Below are 15,869 nucleotides of genomic sequence, written 5' to 3' on the forward strand. Positions count from 1 at the left end.
CCTGGGACCTTCTGCATGCAAAGCAAGATGCTCCAGCACTGAGCTATGGCCCTTCCCAGAGAGGGCAGCACTGGACTGCAAACTGAACTGGCAGGCACACAGGCACCTAGTCACATTCTTCCACATGAGAATGAGCTTTATTGTATTTCTATTTAAATTATTATAATAATTACTAAATTTGCATTAGCAAAGTAGCATATGCAAATTTTATGCAAATTGCTGTCCTCTTTTTTGAGGTGTGTGTCCTCTTTTTTGGCGATTGACAAGTGGCCACCCTAGTGGTATGCCTAGTACCACAGCCAACTGTGTGGCATCTTGGCAAGGGCCCTCTGCAATTTGGAGCCATCCCTGAGTCAAATTCATGGAAGACAGATCTGTCAAATAGGTATTAGTTGAAGGTTAACGTCAGTTGCTGGAGGACCTGAGTGGGACAGGGTGTTTCCATACCTGGCTTGGGGACTACTGGAAGCATCTGGACACCCGTTATAGGAAGCAGGAGGCTAGACTAGATGTAGCTTTGGTCTGATAAAGCAGTGTTCTTCTTAGGTTTACAGTTTTTACCATTTTTAATGTTATTTTGATTGTTTTATGGTTTTATTGTTTGAAATTGTTGTACACTGACTTGATGGCTTTTTAGCAGATAAGGCAGTATGCAAATGCTAATAATCAATCCATGAAATAAATTATGTTTCTTTAATGTAAAATGAGGTACAATGCATCTTCTAGGATATCGTTCTACACTAGCCTTCTCCAACTTGGTGCCTTACAGATGTTTTAGACTACAACTCCCATCAGCCACAATCAGCACTGCCAATGGTTTGGGTGATGAAAATAGCTGTCTGCACTGCTGCTGATTTTATCCTGGTTGTGCTTTTATATTGTATTTTATATCATGGTACTATACTGTTGTTTTATACTTTGAATGGTTTTAGTTTTTGTGAACCACCCAGACAGCTTCGGCTATTGGGCTGTATAGAAATGCAATAAATAAATAATCTGTTCTACAGCACCTGGACAATGGTGGAACAGGTCTTGTTTGGCACATACAAACAAGACACCAGCCATTCTAATCTCCCTAATCAAGGGCCTCTGAGTGGGGTCTTCCTATAGATTCTTACCAACATAAGAAGTACCTTCAGATTCAAAGCACTAAAAGAAAATGTCTATTTGACCTCTGAACTGAAATTGTTTATGAACGGTATTGGTGTTTTGCAAATTGGTTCCCGGTAGCACTTTCCCCTGTGGTAACTCTAATGGCTGCTTATTCGAGCCTTATTCAATCTTCATCTTTTATTAATTTGCTAAATGGTTTGTTCAGAAAATATACTAAAAACAAGGATATTTGCAGTAAGAAAAAGCCCTTCACTTCAGAGGAGAACAAGCATAACAGTACTGTCTAATGTCCAGTTTGAGGCTCAGTCCTCCCACTCATATCCCAACAGCCATTGCTGCAGAAAATCTATCTTGCCAGCTGGACTAGAGCAGCAGCCGCTGCCTTGACCACTCTTGCGATTATGTGGCTGATGAAATAACCAATGGTGGCTAAGGAAATAACCAACAGTGCCCTCCACACAACATGGTAAACTATGGTGGTTCAAAAGCCAACTCTGCACTGTGTTCATTATTTTGGCCAAATAACAAACCATTGGTGCCCTCCATATATGTTGGATTTCAACTCCCAGCATTCTTCACCATTGGGGCTGATAGGAATTGAAGTCCAAAACATCCGGAGAGCATGAGGTTGGGGACAGCTGTTGTTGGCAATGTAGGCTGACCATATGAAAGGAGGATAGGGCTCCTGTATCTTTAAGAGTAGTATTGAAAAGGGAATTTCATCAGGTGTCAGTTAAAGCTGCAGGAGTCGTGCCCTCTTTTGTATCTGGTCACACTATATTATGTAGAACAGGTTTCTCTTAATTATGAGGTGTAGAATTAGACATGAGACCAAGGCCACACCTCCTTGGGGGGCAGTCATATCAAGATGGGTCCGCCTTGGAGGCTGGGCTGGGTTCTTGAGGGTGACCATATTGTCCTCCTTTTTGGTTTACAAACTAAGGTCAGTCTAGTCTCACTAATCTACTACAATTCTTTGAGAGTGTCAACAGACATGTAGACAGGGTTGATCAGGTGGACATTGTTTACTTAGAGGGGATCTACACTAGTATATGAAATGTTTTTATAGTCATTGAACATTTTGTTTTTGAACGATTTAAAACATAGCGGTTTTTAAAACATTTACTTACGTTTTCTTTTTCTGTGGGAATGCATTCTTTTTGGCCACACTAAGAAAATAAATCCATTTGTTCTATTTCCCCATCAGCCAATTTCCCCTCCCACTTCCTCTTCTCTCCGCTTCAATTGCCCCTCCACCTACAAACAATCCACCAAGATGCCTCCCAAAAGTGAAATTGGAAGTGGCTACAAAAAATAGGCTTGAATGAAAAAAACGGCTTCAACTTTGGGTGCGGAAATTACATACCCCCCGCCCCCAGGAATGCAATTGGCTAATTAAGAAATACAGGAAACCCATTTAATATGCTGAAATTGGCCACATCGTACCAAATAGAATGACTTATTTCAGAGAAGTTCAAAATAAAAACTGGAGAACAGACAACAATAAAACGTTACAAACTACTTATTCTCCCAGCATTTTAACAGTCTATAAATAAATTTTAACTTGTTGTTTTAAATTTGTAATTTTGCATTACTCCTGTTTTTATCTGGTTGAGCTTTTATATTGTATTTTCTATTATGGTTTTATACTGTTGTTTTATACTTTGGTTTTAATTTTTGTGAACCGCCCAGAGAGCTCCGGCTATTGGGTGGTATAGAAATGTAATAAATAAATAAATAAATAAATAATATACCTCATGTGGCGTAGTACTACGAAACGCACACTTAAAAACGGTAAGACACGTTCTAACTTGAGTAGTGTAGATCTCCTCCTGGACTTCCAAAAGGCTTTTGATAAAGTCCCCCACCAAAGACTCCTGAATAAACTTAGTAGTCATGGAATAAAAGGAGAAGTCCTCTTATGGATCAGTAACTGGTTAAAGAGCAGAAAGCAGAGAGTAGGAATAAATGGTCAATTCTCCCGATGGAGGGAAGTAAATAGTGGGGTCCCACAGGGAACAGTATTGGGACCAATTCTTTTCAAGTTGTTCATAAATTATCTGGAATTAGGAGAGAACATTGAAGTGGCCAAGTTTGTCAATGACACCAAATTATTTATGGTTGTTAAAGCACAAAGGGATTGTGAAGAGCTCCAAAGGGATCTCTCCAAGCTGTGAGAGTGAGCATCAAATGGCAGATGTGGTTCAATGTAAGCAAGTGTTAGGCGATGTATATTGGGGCACCCCCCCCCAACTTCTAGTATAACCTAATGGGATCTGAGCTGGTGGTGACCGAACATGAAAGAGATCTTGGTATTGTTGTGGACAACTCGATGAAAATATCCACCCAGTGTGCAGCCACTGTAAAGAAGGCAAACTCCATGTTAGGCATTATAAGAAAAGGAATTGAGAATAAAACAGCCACTATCATACTGCCTTTATACAAATCTATGGTGAGCTCACACTTAGAATACCGTATATAGTTCTGGTCACCACACCTAAAAAAGGATATTATAGAGCTGGAAAAAGTGCAGAAAAGGGCAACTAAAATGATTAAGAGGCTGGAGCATCTCCCCTAGGAGGGAAGGTTCCATCAACTGGGATTGTTTAGCTTGGGGAAAAGGAGACTAAGGGGAGACATGACAGAGGTGTACAAAATTATGCATGGTATGGAGAATATGGATAGGGAGGCATTTTTCTCCCTCTCTCAAAATACTAGAAGCCGGGGTCATCCCATGAAGCTGATTGGTGGGAGATCCAGGACAAATAAAAGGAAGTACTTCTTCACACAGCGCATAGTTAAATGATGGAACTCACTACCAAAGGATGTAATGATGGCCACCAATTTGGATGGCTTTAAAAGGGTGTTGGATAAATTCCTGAAGGCGAAAGATATTAATGGCTACTAGCCCTGATAGTTGTGTGCTAACTCCAGTATTCGAGGCAGTAAGCATGTGTGCATCAGTTGCTGGGGAACATGGGTGGGAGGGTGCTGTTGCACCATGTCCTACTTTGTTGGTCCCTGGCCGATGGCTGGTTGGCCACTGTGTGAACAGAGTGCTGAACTAGATGGACCCTTGGTCTGATCCAGCCTGGCACTTCTTAGGTTCTTTTAATTCAGAGCTTGTTGATGATTGTGCTTTTGCTTGACTTGAAATGACATGAGGAGCTGAGAGATCTGTGATTGCATTTCTCATGGGTAGGGTGACTAGGTGTCCTGCTTTACAGGGGGTCAATCCTCCATTTCAAGGGCTGTCTAGTTCAAATCCAATTTAAAGATGAACAACTCTAAGAAGGGAGAGCAGGGGCCTTGAAATTGCTTGTCAACAGTGAGCACCTGGGCAGCAGTCTCTGCAGGCACACAGATCACATGGTCAGAATCTTCCTCACTATGCTGGAATATATTTTATTTATAGCAATTATTTATAAATCTGCATTTATCCATATAAATTAGCATGGGCAAATATGCAAATCTGTGCCTTGTGTGTGTGTGTGTGTGTGCGTGTGTGATGTATTTCTTCTATTCTGGTGATGCATTTCTTCTATTCTGGTGGCCACCCTCTCTCTCTCTCTCTCTCTCTCTCTCTCTCTCTCTCTCTCTCTCTCTCTCTCTCTCACACACACACACACACACACACACACACACACACAGAGAGAGAGAGAGAGAGAGAGAGAGAGAGAGAGAGAGTTAAAGGCATCCAACCTACCTTCTTCTCTCTCCCAAACAAGGACTGTCTTCTCTCCAAACAGGTAATAGACAGCCTCCCATGTGTACTGCATAGCGTGCTAATTTACCCGTAGGACAGGGGTGGGAAACATGATGCCCTCCAGGTGTTGTTGGAGTGCAACTTCCATCAGCCCCAGCCAACATAGCTAAAGGTGAAGGATTATGGGAGCTGCAGTCCAACAAGACACTGCTGTTATGATGTATCACCACCAGTGGTCAAGCTGGAGATGGAGGTGAGCCAGTTGGATGCCATCCCACTTCTTTTTACTGGATGTAAAACTGTCCTTCAATGGTTGCTATTCAGAGTAGTGTGACACCAATATTGCAAAAAGTCACTAGGTTCAGGCAATAGCTATTCGTGGAGCTAGGAGGGGCAAGCACTACAGAGACAGGCACTTTCAAAAAGCAGCTTCCTCTTCCTCCAACAAATGACACTCCAAGTTGGCCTGGAAGAAAGAAGAAGCTGTCTGTCCGTTTGCTTGCCTGCTGCCTGTCCAATCTTCATAAGCAGCTCTGGCTGCGGCAAGGGTAGGACATGGAAATAGCACAGTTTTGAAGGGAGTGAGTCAACCTCAGGCTAAATAGAGTCTGGCCTAATTTAAAATGGAACCATCCCAATTACTTCGCCCACCCATCCACTCCATGAGCACTGAGTGATCACCATTTTTCAACGGAGGCAGATTACATGCATGGGGACTATGCACCCTTAGGGATCCCTGTAAACATTGTATCCAACTACCCCCACTCGCTGACAGAACAATTTCTGTCAGCGGAATAGGTGGAGTGATCACCTCCCAAAAAAGAGGAAATGTGTAACTTAAAAACAAAACAAAACAAAGGGGGCAAAGGAGGACACTGACTTGCATACAATTAATAGAATCTTAGAATAGTAGAGCTGGAAGGGGCCTATAGGTCATTGAGTCCAACTCCCTGCTCATTGCAGGAATATACCTTAAAGTAGGGTGACCAAATGAAAAGGAGGACAGGGCTCCTGTATCTTTAATGGTTGTATTGAAAAGGGAATTTCAGCAGGTGTCATTTGTATATATGGAGAACCTGGTGAAATTTCCTCTTCATCACAACAGTTAGAGCTGCAGGTGCCCTGCCCTCTTTTAAATCTGGTCACTCTAGTATAGCTCCTGCAACTTTAACTGTTGTGATGAAGAGGGAATTTCACCAGGTTCTCCATATATACAAATGACACCTACTGAAATTCCCTTGTCTATGCAACTGTTAAAGATACAGGAGCCCTGTCCTCCTTTTCATACGGTCGCCCTAATGTATGTACAGCTTCCAACAAGGGGACATGAATCCTGATCAATCAGAGTTCCTGTCCTTTGTGAAGGAAACCCTATGTGAATAGAAGTGACACACACACCCTTCTGCCCTTTTGGCAGGAGGTGACTAGTGTGTGCAGTGGTACTGAGGGGATGGAGCTAGCCCCATATTTTCCCACTGGCCTCTTGACACCTTCAGAACAGATAAGCTGAACAAAATTCCCACCAAATTTCAATTTGTAGATCATCTCTGTTTTGTTCAGTATTCTGCCTTCCACCATTGGCGGGCTGACTGCCCTTTACAAATAGATCATACAGATGCCCGCCTTCCCCAAAAACATGCTCCAATACAGCCTGCTTGCTACTCGTTTTCAGAGTGATGAAAATCAACTGCTCTACATAAACAAAGGAATTGATAGCCAGCTCACTTAAAGGGAAAGAAACATATGTCATTCACACATAGTCCACCACACCCTACATACATATGGGATGTCTGTATTGATGACGGTGTGAAGTGGACTGCATATGTGGTATAGGTATAACAATACTGGTCTACTTATAAAGCTGTTGTAACCATTTCCAGACTCATGTACCGTATTTCTTCGAATGTAAGACGCCATCGATTGTAAGAGGCACACTAATTTCAGTACCACCAACAGAAAAAAAACACCTTAAGACACATCTGCGATTCTAAGACGCATGTTTACATGGGGAAAAAAGTGTGTTTTAGAATTGAAGGAATATGGTATGTGAACCACTTTGAATACTTAAAATGTGCCACAGCGCTCCTAGATAACAATATTAAATCATAATTCACAAAAGTTGCTACCATGGTATAGCTATCAATCAAGACACATTTTTGGAAACTTTCAGTTTTCATTGTGTCTTGGGATGCCAGAAAATCCATTCATTGTCTGGCAAAAATGTTTTTTAATTATCTGTTATTCTCAAGATCTTCCTGTAAGGTTAAAAATAGCAACTATCCCATTATTTCTAAACAACAATTTAAAAAATAACAATAGTAGAAAGGAAATTGTATTGTGATTGGAAATAGTCTTGTTAGGAAATATTATTGTAAAAGGGATTCAATTAACTCCTATTTTTCTTTAGCTAATCCAGGAAAAGGTTTAGATTCCACTCTCTTTGCATTTTCTAGATAGCTAGGTAGAATGGATATTGCTATTAGTTTTCAGTTAAATATGAGGGAGGAATTCACATTTCATGCCTGAGTCTACTGCAGAATGATATGATGGGAATATTGCTTAATCATTGGCAGGTCACCATAAGTCTCTCGTAATTGGCTTTAGTAAGTCTATTGCAGGATCATAGCCAAGATGTGCATTATCATAAAATGCTGTAATTACCTGGATAGGCTATTATCTAAAAGGGAACAGTCCATCAAAATACATTTTTGAAATTTATTTTTTGAAGTGATGGTTGTGATTAGAAAACAATTTATAATATGGGGTTTCCAAATCAGATCTTTGGCTGCTTCCACAAATGGTGCTTAAATCGTCCCTTTACATTTCCTTCATCTGTAAAGTAAATGAAAAAATTAGTTGGACTAGAATGTAGATTTGATTTAAAAATTATTTTGATACTGTATTCATCTTAGCATTCAGTGCCCTTCAGCAATAAGGGAAATTAGCTACAGCTCAGCACATCCAAAAGTTAGTTCACATACATTAACCTGGTTTGCACTTTATGACAATTTCTGAGTCATTTAACCCAGGAATTGTCATGGTTGAGTAGCAGTGAGAAGGTAGGCCGCTTCTCGTGTGCTCATCACTCCTGCTTTCAATCCACAACCCAGGTATGCCCTGTTATTGTGATGGCTAATTTAGAAATCTGGGTTGTTTAGGGTTAACAACAAACCATGGGGAAATGTAATTAAACAACCCCGGAATTATCATTATGTATGAATCAGGGAAGTCTATGTATTTTCACTTACATGCAGAGAGGTACAAGCTTCTACATTGCACCTCCCCATCACCCACACACATACTCAAAGAGCACAATATCTGATATGTGGCAAGATCCAATGTTTTGTGAGCTGACTTCCACTTGGACAACAGGATTTTGACTTCCTCTCCTCACATGGGAGGCTGCAGAGAGGAGGGAGAATTGCCTCCCTACAGAGAATTGCCTCCCTATCTGTAAAGTGGCCTACTTTACAGATAATAGTCCTCTATTTGAAGGTGTCCCTTGTTTGCAGGGCTCTCCAGTCCAAGTCTGGTTGAAGGATAAAGAACCATAAGGATAGAGCAGGGGCTTTGAATTGCCCATCAACAGTGAGTACCTAGACAACAGGCTTAGCAGGCACACAGGTCAACTATAGGGTGACCATATGGACAGTTAAAGCAGCAGGAGCCCTGCCCTCTTTTGTATCTGGTCACCCCAGTATAGCTCCTGCAGCTTTAGCTGTTGTAATGAAGAGTGACTTTTATCAGGTGCTGCATGCATACAAATGACACCTGCTGAAATTTCCTTTCCTATACAAGTGTTAAAGGTACAGGAGCCCTGTCCCCCTTTTCATATGGTCACCCTAATTTTACCAACAATCTGGAACAAGAGCATGTTGTGGATTGGGGCCCCAGAGCTACTCGTTCTTCAAAATAAAAGCGGTCAGTTTAACCATGCTTTTTTAAAAAGTATGAATAATGCACATAACATTGGCCTGGTTCAGAAGATACTGCCCCAAAAGTCTTGAGCACTATGGTTAAAGCTATAGTTTAAGGTGTCTTCTGAACAGGGCCAAATAAAGTAGGGTGACCATATGAAAAGGAGGACAGGGCTCCTGTATCTTTAACAGTTGTATTGAAAAGGGAATTTCAGCAGGTATCATTTATATGCATGCAGCACCTGGGGAAATTCCCTGATATCACAATTATTAAAGCTGCAGTTGCCCAGCCCTCTTTTGTATCTGGTCGTGCTAGGCAGGGCTCCTGCAGCTTTAACTGTTGTGATAAAGAGGGAATTTCCCCAGGTGCTGCATGCATACAAAGATATCTTTGGTCCCAAGGGAAAGACATACGCAGCAGTGAAGTGTTGGCTTTGGTTGCTGTGTATGCACTGGGCACCATGCTGGCAGAACTGCTTGTGGGTGCTGAAGAAATTCAATGGAAAAGAAGGGTTATGTTGCAAATTATCTGTTTGGTGATAGATGATGCAATTTTGAAGGTTCAGTTACAAATTATTCAATTGGGAAATCGTAATAACATTACTTCTGAACTAAGCACTTGACTTCTTAAAATTATTTAGGTGGGAGCAACCTCATGACCCCATGAGACTGGGGCAATTTTAGTAACTTATCTAATGCATTTTTAACATTTAAAATGAGTCATAGAACCTCATGGGGAGGTTACTGTATCATGAGTAATGGAACTAAAGATGATTCCAGATGAGGCTTTTATTGCCTAATCTGCACAATAAAGCATTAACCGGATGGGGTCGGTCGGTCTAGATGTTCCATTTGTAGCTCTCTTGTGTTTTCCCACTGCTTATTTCCTACTTTATTTCTTTTTTAACACAGACAATCTGTTAAGAAGGGAAAGATGGAATAACTGCACAATGACTTTTGACTGGTAATGCTAGAGCCCTCTGCCTGGAAGTATCCCATGTAAAATCTGAGTGAAGGAAGCATGGTGATTCCACACAAAACACCTAGCGGGAAGCAAAGAAATGGTGGGTAGGGAAAATATCATTTTCCTTTCCCCAAGGAAAAATAGCTAAAAAAACACTCACACATAGGCCTAGTATGTGTGAGTGTTTCTATGAAGCCCTTTAGATTAAAGGAAAATCACATTTGCTTACTGTGTTGCTTTGCTTCCTGCGTCTCTTCTGCCTTTGAAATGAGCTGAGTTACGTGGGAGGAAAGCAGTGACCATGTGGTCTGTGATTTAAAACTTCCCAGCTCATACAGCTGAATGGGACAGCATCCTGTAGTGAGTGTTTTGAAGTGCAACTTTGACTGCACATGGCAAGAAATCATGAGATATTTCAGAAGATTTGGGTTTTCCAAGGTTTATTTTTAAGTGGAATAACCGAGGGAAGAAGGAGGAGGAGGTCAGGAGACTCGCAACGTCAGCAAAATGTCCTGCAAACTTCTGTACATTGCTTGTTTAAAGAACTCCTATGTGTGTGCTTGAATGTCTGCTGTGTGGAGACTGCTTAATGCAACATGACAAGCAAGCTTTGCTTACCATGCAGATTTTCCAATTTCATCATGCTACCCCAAACCTTTTGGATAGCTTTGAAGTGGCTTTGTGGAGCCCATGTAGCAACTCGTGATGCTGTGTGATGATCATTGACTTATAAAATGACTAGTCATGTGGAGCAGCTTCCATATGCTTTGGATTCCAATAGATCAATTAGATGCTTGTTTGTGAAAATCAGATCCAAGACAAGAGCTATGGAGGTGGGAAGAACTGCAAATGTTATCTTACCTTTGGAAATATTCCAAACTAACCGCCATCAACCACCAGGCTCAAGAGAGCTGTTTTTTCCTTACATTTTCAAGACAGGGGGCCCCTTGCTTGCGGTGAGTGGTTTGTCTCTCTTGTCTTGTTTGCCCCAACCAAAAGCTACCTGTTTTACATAATCATGTGGTCCAACCTCAGTTTGGCTTACCTCTAGGTTAGGTTCTCCAAACAGGTACCCTCCAATGGTGCAAATTACAACTCCCATTACCCCCAGCTGACATGCATCTTTGACCATGCTGTCTGTGGATGATGGGTGCTGTAGTCTGATGCATCTGGAGGATATCTGGTTGGGAAGGCTGCTCTAGGTGAATGTGTGTGACAATCACTACGAGGACCAGTGAACCTCCAGGTATTTTGGACTACAGCTACCAGCCACTATAGCCAATAGTGAGAGGTTATGGAAACTGAAGGCTAAAACATGTGTAGGGCCACAAGTTGCTCACCCCTGCATTATGTGCTGAAGAAAAACATGGCCACCACTGTTTATGTGAATCTGCCCTGATGCCCAAGCTTGTTTGATTAAATATGGATGCTTCTGTTTGTTTTTCCAGTACATTCTCACAAGCGAGTTCTTAAAGTAAAATGACACACACACCCCTATGGAGGAATGAGAAGAAAAATAATTCTGAGATTTAGGCTTATTTCCCATCATCTGTTTTGTAAAAGACCGTTTGGGGCTTCATTTTGTAGAATGACGTATTGCGGTGCTCAAGGCATCACTGTGATTAAAACTCTTAATCACGAATATTATTCATTAGGGTGTTTTTGTTTTGTTTTTCTGTTTTGTTGCAACATATAGTTAAAGGGAGATAAGAATATCAAACACTTGAAGAGTTGTTTGCTGATGAGTAGCTGTTAAGATAGTTCTTTGTAAACACCCTCTTTTTCTGATCTGCTGCTTTAGAATTGCAAAAACATACTGTCCTTAATTGGTCAGGGTAGAACAAGATAGCACACTGATGTTTGGGCTATAAACAAAACAAACCTTCCCTGTGGCATTATCTCTTGTCAGGTAAAATTCCCCCTTTTTGTTCTTGATATGTTACAGGAGGGGCAGGAAGGTTAAGGTAATAGAGTAATTTTGGGATGAAACAGATGTGACAGTGGCCACTGTATAGTGCTTCACACATGGTCTGTCCCATATAAACAAACGTAGGGCACAATCCTATGCATGTCTAGGCAGAAAAAAAATCCTACAATTTCCAGCATTTCACAGCCAGCCACGGGGAATTCTGGGAGTTGCAGGACATTTTTTCTGTCTAAACATGCGTAGGATTGTGCCTATACCATCTGAGTTGGCACGTTCATGTGTAGAATTAGCATGGCAATAATGCACCTGGTCAGGCCATCAAATGGCTAGTGTGCTAACTCTACACCTGAATGGTCCCACTTGTGTACATGGCAGGGTTTATGTGGAATATGGCCACCCATGACTTGTTTTGCCCTTCAGCTGCAATCCTGTGCACACTTACCTGAAAGGAAACTCCTTTGGCCACCAGGGGGAATTAACTTTTGAGGTCTATATGCATAGGGTTGCTCTGCAAGTCTCTTTCTCTGGCATCTTTATCTTGTTACTTATCAAAATACAGAGGCAAAATACAGTCTTGCTGAAGCTCATGGCGCGCTTGCTGATCGTGAGCATTTCTTATTATTTCTTTCCCCAGGTCATGTGAACGCATGCATATTCTATAACACTGATCAATTTGAAGGTAGTATTTAAAAAACAGAGCTCCATGTGAAGTGATAAAGTGCAAAAGAGGTACATGGATGGGAAGTGGTGAACTCTTCCCACCGACTGGATTTCTTCCCAAGGTAATCCCCACCCCACTCCAGTGGGACTCCCATACTGGAAGTGAGCCTAGCTAAAAGCAATGTGGGGTGGGGGATCCGCAGGGGGATTGTTCAGCTTCCCCATATGCCTCTTTTGCATTCTAAATTGCGCCCCATCCCTTGCTTTACATGCCAGGACAGATCCATGTTGAAAGACACAAATATGTCTCCCATCTTACATAATTTGTTCTTTATTTTTCATTGCCAAAAAATACCTTGGTATTCTGTTGCTCTCCTCTATTTTATCCATCTTCTTTGTCTCATCTCTTAATTATGACCTTCTATAATTCATCTCTCATGCTTTCAAATTCTTCCCTTCCATTTTGTACTGGTGTTATTCCACTAGGTCCAGCACTTATGAGTATGTACACAACAATATTCAAAGCCAAAAAGCCTTAGGAGTTCCAACTTTTAGAGGAATTAAAGTTTACGGAAGCAATTTAGTGCTGGGTAGCTGGGCACCTAAGTTCTATAACTAAAAATGCAAATACAGACCCAAGAACAACGATGCTGTTTGAGAGAAAATTCCAGTATTGCTTCACGTTCTTGCTTGTGCTGATTTAACAAGGCTTCCCACACATGGTGCGTCAGTACAAGAGTTGGCAAGCAAAACTATGTAGTTGATTTCTTTCATTATAGGGAATCAGAGTCAGGTGACCCATCTAGCACATTCATCTAGCATGTTTTTACAAAGCCCCATAGAGAAAACACAACAGAACCATCCATTTCAGTCGTTGCTGTTTTAAACAGCTCTCCTACTATTGTTGATTGGGTTACAAGTTATGACAAGTGGCCAGAGTCATCCCTCTGGCATTCCCTGCAAAAACATTAATCCATTCCAATATCCTTGATCCAGCCTACAGGGTGTGGAAAAAGTATACATGAGGCACCTTTTGACATTGTATATAATGGTGTTAAGAAATTCGGTTACGGAGGGTTGTATAGAAATTTGATGAGGAAGATGATGAGATGGGTCTTTAAAAAAGAGAGGTATCTATATCACATAGTCCAAATACTGCAGCATTGTGTCTTAGGTGCTACTACAAGATTCTTTTGTTGTTTTTCCGACAGCATTGTGGGTAGTACATTGAATCACAAAATGTAACAGTCAAAGTAGGATAATTCCAGGCAGCCCAGGGTGGGCAAACACAGTGAAGAAATTCCCTAAGCAAGCACAATGTTTCTCAGACTGAAGAGGGCCCCTTGTGTTTGTGGGGCAGGAGGAAGACATAATAAGAGCCATGCTGGATCAGACCAAAGGCCAATCTAATCTAGCATTCTGTTCACACAGTGGCCAGCTGTGTGGAAGCTGCACAGGGGGTAACACAGCACTGTGTGTGAATAAGATGTGCACTGTCCCAGTAAGTACAACCCAGCTTAAATCCTCCCTGATTGGTATTCCCTTTCTTCTCCTGAGCAAGGAGAAACCAGACTGCAGGCCTTTTTAAAGAGCTCTGAAGGTGATCTGCTTATAGCTATGGGTAGTGTCTAACTATGCTCCAGTGCTAGTGCTAATGATTCACTAGTGTAAACTGTGATGTTCAGCTATCTATTATGTATTAAATGTAAATATATGCAAAGTTAATAGTTTATATTATGCAGAAAGTTCCAGGAAGTAAGTAGGCCTCAATGTGCTTACAATTTCTATGCACAGGTTTGGGTCATAACGGGGGGGGGGGGGGGTTGAATGCCTGAGTGCTGATTGGATGGTGGTGGGGGAGTGCTGATTGGCTGTGTGAGAGTGGGAAGAGCTGGAGAAATGTAGCTATATATGGTCTGGGTTAACAGTGTGTGAGAGTGTGGGTTAGGATTGTGTGAAGTGAAGGGTAGAAGTGGGGTAGAGAGAAGTGGATGATTTTAGTATTCTATAGTAGAACCTTGTAAGAAAGAAGTTACAGAAACCAATATGCTTAGAACCTTGTAACCATACACATTTCAACTGAGGAAACCATTAAGCGTATACATGCACTTACGTTAATAAATTCAAATGTCATTTAAAAACAACTGGTGTAGTCTGTGGAGGAGTGACTGAAGAGAGAACAATTAATAGTGGCAGCGGAATAAGAAACTGAGGGCTAGGTTGCTGGGCTGTGGAGCTGTGGGCCCTAAAGAATAAAGGCGAAACAGGAGTAGTAGCAGTGGGCCTAATTCCTCACATACGTCATTAGCACAAGGGGGATTGAAGTGGTCCTTGGGCGCTAGTGGTGTGGATAGTCCTGATAGGTAGCTTGTAGGCGTCTCAGTTGAAGCCAAGATGATACAGGTGGGCAGGACATCACATAAACCAACACGAAATTTCAGCAAGAAATCGCAGTTTCCCTCCATTGCCCTAGCATGTGCTAGTTACCTTCTGCAAGTGCACAACACCATTAGCACTAGCGCTGAGATACCATTGAATACTACTGTGTGTTAATAAACCTGCTCACTTTCCATTGGCAAGGAGGTGGACAAGGTGCAGGAGAGAATACAGTATGTGTAATATAGAAACTGGATGCGTGGGAAAGAAGTGTAGGGGGCTAGGCAGGCACAGCTAGTGAAGTTTGGAGATTGGGAAAGAGTCATAGCATATCTGGGAAGACTGTTAAATGATCAGTTCCAAGAGCAAGTTTTTCTCCCCTCCCCCCATTAGCCCAATAGCTTGATCAATAGACAAAGGTAACGCAGAAGGTGAGGCACTGCCTGGCTGTGTGAGAGAAAGCCTGTTAGTACAAATTCCTGTTTCCTAATTGCAGCTGTGCTTCTCAGTCCCCTCTCATACAAGTCCAATGGAGTGATAGAACTAGCAGGACTAGAGACAACAGGCAAGCTGTGTCTGGTCGGTCAATTTCATTCCCAAGGGAAACTTTTTTAAAATGGAAAGAAGATATTCTGGGGTATTCTGAAGAAAGGAAAGCCACACATTTAGAATAAAACTTTAAAAAGATTTAAATGGGGAAAATATGTCATTTGTCTTGTACGATTTTTTTTCTTTTGAAAAAGCTATCTGAATACTCATATAGATAAATTCATAGCTACATATCTTTCATGGTATTAAAACAAATCAAGGCAAACTGTTCTGGGTATGGGGGAACATCACCAGTGATGTGGTGACAACATCCGACTTGATACTGGCCTTTGCCTATCACCTAACAGATTCACTGAATTTCATCAGACTCTTTCCTTGGAACCTGGTGGCTTTTAAAGATAGGAATGCAATCCTATGCATGTTTAGATAGAAAAATGTCCTACAATGCTCAGCATGATCCAGCCAGCATGGTGGAAACTGTAGGTTTCCCCCCCCCCGTTTAAACATGCATAGGATTGCATCCTAATTGAACAAAATGTCAGAAGGTACCTCCTCTGAAGAGTCAGTAAATTAACATTTGTCAAGACTAACCCCTCAAATTAACTAAGGATTAGTCTACAGAATCATTATGTTTAAAGTCTAAAATTAACCCCTGTT

The sequence above is a fragment of the Elgaria multicarinata genome, chromosome 8 (assembly GCF_023053635.1).
Source record: "Elgaria multicarinata webbii isolate HBS135686 ecotype San Diego chromosome 8, rElgMul1.1.pri, whole genome shotgun sequence".
In the NCBI taxonomy this organism is placed as follows: domain Eukaryota; kingdom Metazoa; phylum Chordata; class Lepidosauria; order Squamata; family Anguidae; genus Elgaria; species Elgaria multicarinata.